The sequence below is a fragment of the Podarcis erhardii genome (assembly GCF_964252035.2).
Source record: "Podarcis erhardii genome assembly, chromosome: 3".
Classification (NCBI taxonomy): Eukaryota; Metazoa; Chordata; class Lepidosauria; order Squamata; family Lacertidae; genus Podarcis; species Podarcis erhardii.
Genome location: NC_138507.1, coordinates 69,646,600 through 69,652,207, shown reverse-complemented (window position 1 = coordinate 69,652,207; position 5,608 = coordinate 69,646,600).

Sequence of the window (5,608 nt, the reverse complement as noted above, 5' to 3'; positions counted from 1 at the left end):
TTTGTCTGAAGCAGTGATCTCAATGTGTTTTGAATACAGAGGTTGCCACTGTTTACTGACAAAAGGTTGTTGCTACCAGACAAGCAGATGGGTAATAGTACAGGCTTGCTTTTCTGTCTCATACAATGAAGTTCTAAGGTGTTAAAAAGGGCAATCACAATCAGTGAAATACACTAAAATAGTTGTTAGTCTGCTGGATTAGCACTAGCTAAAACTCCTCCACTGAAAACAAAGATGTAATATTATGCTTCTGCCTGGCATAGCTCATTACTGTTTTAGTCAGTGGGTGACCAAGAGCCAAAGGAAAAGAATGAACAAGGTCCTGTAGATCTTTGATGTGCTCTAAGACAGGGATGGAGGACTTGTGTTCCTTCAGATGTTCCATACTACAATTCTTTTCATCTTTTACTGTTAGCCAGGCTGGCTGGAGTTGGTGGGAGCAACATCTAGAGGCTCACATGTTACTCATCTCTGCTTTAAGGTCTTTGGAGCACAATTCAGGGGATGGGACGGGAGGTGGGCAAAAGACTGTTTTTACAATTATGTGGAAGAAACAGAACTGGCCTCTGTCAGAAGTGGTATACCAAGACCATTTGTCTTCTCATACTCAGGAAGGCTATATCCTACATCCTTGTTTTATTAGAGGAAAGGCTGTAACTCAGCATTTCTGAGAAATACAGTGGAGGTATGAGCTTGTCCCCCAGTGGAACCTGGGTCCGTTTTCATTTTGATGCATCTATTTAAGAGTCCCAAGTAGGTATATGGAGGAAGTTCAGTCAATAAAGATGGATGACTCAACACCATGGGAGTTTGAAAACTGTGGTTCTAAAAATACTGTTTCAAATTTATGCCATTGAGATACTGCCATCTGGCCAAACACATTATTTTAGCAGTTAATGATTAATTTGATGAAAGGGTAAGGTTTTTGTTTTGCTTCTATAATGTTCTCCTCGCTGTTAAATTAGGACTGGTGCATTTAAAAGCAAACCTTCCCTTTTTTGTAGCGCATCATCTGTACTTTGCATTCTGAATGTTCTTGGTTATGAAAGAACAGGAATGATAAACTTCAACGTTGCCTGCCTTACTGTAATTATCTTGTACAGAGAATCATATTTATCTCGAACCTACTCTGAAGTAAGTTCAGTTGAGCTGAGTTTGACACATTCCTAAGTGTATAGGATAGGAGCCTAAAAGTTGTAAGTATCCTGTTAACCAGGAATACATGTTTTTTTAGAGACTTAACAAAGAACACACTTCACATTATAAGTGGTAAATGTCATTTTGAGCACTTGAAACTTAAGGCAACTGTTGGTCATAGTCATGTCCAGATAAAAATATTACAAAACATCTTTATATTGGAGGCTTTTAAATTCCTGAAACTATGAACTTTAGTGCACAAAAGGGCTTCTGTGTATTAAACAGAGGAAAATACACACCAAAAGAATGTTGTTTACACTGATTTTCCATGCATGCAAAACCCAAATCATTTTCTTGGTCCATTATCATTACCATGTGGCTTTTAAAAAAATAAATAGAGGTCAATTCATTAAAATGTAAGTGGGCCATTTGTTCACATTCCCCCTGATGTGTTCCACATATAGCCAGAGATCAAGAAAGGTCATAGAAATAAGTAATTCAAGCTCCCACAGCTACCTAACATAAAGCCACAAAAATATAACGGGAAGGAGCACATGGTTCCTAGGTTCAGTCCATCTGCATCTGCAGTGTAATAGATCTTGGACAGCAAGACAGAGAAACATCTGCTGGGGGGAGACTTTAGACAGTTTTATATTTCTTTTCTTTATACAGTGTGGCCACTGAACTTGAAGGGCAATGGCTACAGGGAAGCTGCAAAGACACTTCTTCACTCTTCCCCCTCACACAGTTCTTCCAGTGAAAATCACTCCCTAAGTTGTTTTCATTCCCACAAATGAAAATATGCAAGTATGTTTGTTTATTTATTTTACTTCACTGGAGGCAAAAACTGCTGGGTGTGTCCTTTCCCTACTTTTTACCAGTAGAAAAAATGGCATGGAGTTAAGAAGGGCCACTCCTCCTGTCCTAGACTTCTACTTCTGATCGCAGCTTCAGTGGCTACATTCGGGTTTTCAGAACAAAACAGAACACACCCATCCTGAGACCCAGAGAGCTGGTGCTAGAGGAGTCGTTACTTAGCTAGAGAGACCAATGATTAAGGCAGTTTAAAAACATTCAGAAGAAGGTGGACCACAACTTTTAACAAACAAAAGAAAGGACACTCCTACTATAGATGCAACAACTAGTCCTAGTCCTGTTTTTGTGTTTTCTTTAGCACAGAGGTAGCCAACATTGTGTCCTCCAGAAGTTGCAGGACTCCAACTCCCATCATCCCTCACCATTCATTCTGGCTGGGCCTATGGGAGTTAGAGTCCAGAAACATCTGGAGGGCATCATATTTGCTGCAGCTGCTCTAGGACATGAAGAGAGAGCAGTTACTTCCAGAGTGCTAGGGTTTTCTAGGCCGGACTGAAAGAAGGCCTGAAGCAAGATGCCTCTAACCTATGCATTCATATGCATACCTTCCCCTGTTGCTATGCATTTTGAACCATTTTTGTTGTTGTTGGAGAACTGCATTGCAAGATTCAGAGAACTGCAAAGTTTGACTAATGGCTGCATTTTGGTTTATGTATTGTTTCGGGAAGAGTGAATTAGGTAGGGTTGCATTGAAATGCAAACTGAACCAAATTTTATTCATATATAGCAACACAATTGGATTCAGGAAAAGGCCAGACAAGTTCTAAAAGAAAAAAATGGCTTGCCTAAAGTGCTTCCCTCATTGTGAGATGTGAGGTTACAGGAAACCAGGCAGAGGGGCTTCTCGGTGGTGGGACCCACCCTGTGGAACACCCTCCCATCAGATGTCAAGGAAATAAACAACTATCTGACCTTTAGAAGACATCTGAAGGCAGCCCTGTTTAGGGAAGTTTTTAATGTTTGATGTTTTATTCTGTTTTTAATATTCTGTTGGGAGCTGCCCTGAGTGGCTAGAGAAGCCCAGCCAGATGGGTGGGGTATTAACAACAACAACAGTAATAATTACTAGTGATTTCTCCATTGAAGGTTTGAGCCAGAGAATTGCTGATTTCTAGCTCAGTTGTTTTGCTTGTACACTACCCTAGATCTTTATCCATACTCTGCACGAGTGATGCTACACTGTGCATGAATTTACAGCAGTGTTGCAGCCTATGCAGTATTGGTGGAAGTTTGTTTATTTGTCTTAAATAGCCTTGTTCCAGCATCACTGTGCTGCTGCATGGCAGGAAAGGATGCATATGCATACTGCAGGACAAACAAACAAACAAACAAACAATATTTATTACGGCCATAGGCCCATACAGGTAAAAACAACACATAAATAACAGCTTGTGCACGTGGGGGGGGGGGGAACAGCCGCTAAAACACCACAATAACAATAAAATACTATAAAATAGAATGGCATACTACGCCTTAGTTAGCTTGTAGTGCTCCTTGGCGTCGCTTTTGGGTAAGGACAGCGACCAGGAACCTTGCCACATTCAGGGTCGTATGAGTATCCTTATCCTGCAAGATTTGGGCAAGGTGGAATTTTGGTGGGGTACCCTCTAGTTTCTGTATGATTGATCCCAACAAATTTGCCCGTGGCACATTGAACAGGGGGCAAGTGAACATGATGTGCTGGAGCGACTCCGGCGTCTCCTTATCACATTCGCACGTGGCGGGGGCTTGGCCCTTTGAGAATCTATGTCTCAGGACGTTGGAGGGAAAAACGTTAAACCTCGCTTTGGTGAAGGCCAGTCTATGGGCAACAGTCGAAAGGGAGGAGAGGTATGATGGAACGCAGTAAGTTAAAGTGATACCAATGTTCTGGGGCGAACAAACACCTCCCCCCAGCATATAATTTCGCTGTAGATCGATGTCATCCAGTCTTTGGCGGATCAGTCTTTGAGCAGTAATATGGTCTAGTTTTAGGGAATCTGAAGGAGAGATTCCATAACTCAGGAGTTTGGCATGAATTCTACTAGACCAAAGGCTAGAGAATTCATCCCGCCATAAGCATTGGACAAGGTAGTGGTTTGGTAATCTATGCCACAATGATAACCAATAATTGAAGACTTGCTTCCACAGGCAAGTTTCTAAGGATGCGATCTTCAGTTCTAGTCGCATGGCTGCGTTGCTTACGCACAGGGGGAGCATTAGGAGCCGACGCAGGAATTGATTTTGCAGTGTCTCAAGAGGAGCAAGATCTGTCATCACGGCCCAAAGCGGGGCAGCATAAGCAAGCGCGGCAACCACTTTTGCCTTGAACACCTTTAGGGCCGAGGGGACATGCAAAGCTCCATCCGAAAAAAAGAATCGGAGGAGCGCATAAGACAGAGTTTTGGCCTTGTTAAGTAGGTGTTGAATTTGAGCTTTCCACCCCAAATTGTGTTGAAAAATAACTCCTAGGTATTGAAATTTTAGGACTTGCTCTATTTTTGCTCCACCAAGCTTCCATTCGTATAATCTCCGGCTTCTGGAGAAAATCAGAATCTTGGATTTAGCATGGTTGATGGTTAATTGGTTGAGTTGACAATACGTGGCAAAGATCTTCAAAGCTCTGGTTAGTCCAACACGTGTATAAGATAGAATTACTGCGTCGTCCGCATATAAAAGGAGTGGGCAGCGGTAGTCCGCAAGTCTAGGCGCGTGTGTACTTGGAGATGATTTAACTAGGGATGCTCGCATGTCGCTGATGAATAGGTTGAATAGACAGGGAGCCAATATACATCCTTGGCGCACTCCCTTGTTTATTGGTATCGAATTTGTGAGGTCGCCCGCAGGAGTAAGTCTCACTCTAGCAAGGGTACCTTCATGGAGCTGACTTATAAGCCATAGGAGTCTTCTATCAATGCCCTGTTTCGCAAGTTTCTCCCATAGAATATTTCTAGGAACGCTGTCAAAGGCTGCCTTTAGGTCTAAGAAGGCAGCACAGAGGTAGCCCCGGGGGGGGGAGAGGAGTACTTTCGTGCCAGATGGTAAAGAACTATCGCATGATCGGTTGTAGAGCGTTTAATTCTGAACCCTGCTTGTTCGTGGCCAATCTGATTAGTCTCATCTACCCATCGCAGTAGTTTAGTCAGCAAAAAGCTGGCATAAATTTTCCCTATGATCGAAAGGAGGCTGATGTTACGGTAGTTTTCCGGCTCCATTGGAGAACCTTTTTTATGAATTGGTACTATAATGGCCTCCTTCCATATTTTGGGGATGAGGCCAGAAGCGTTGATTGCATCGAAGGTTTTGGCCAAGATGCCAGCCCACCATTTTGGGTGTAGTTTAATGGCTTCAGCAGGGATCAGATCGGGCCCTGGGGCTTTACCCGGTTTCAGCTGAGCTATTAGCTTGGCTATTTCGTCAGGATCGGTGGAAGGCCAAATAGGTAGGTGGGTAAACAGATGCGTCAGGTGGTCGGAGGGAGCATCTGCCTGTGAGAAGCATTTCTTCAGGAACAATTCCCATGTCGGTGCAGGGATGACTGCCCTTGGGTATTTCCTCACCCTTCTGTTGATCAAAGACCAGAATTCCCTGGATCTGTGTGATTTTGAAGCAATAA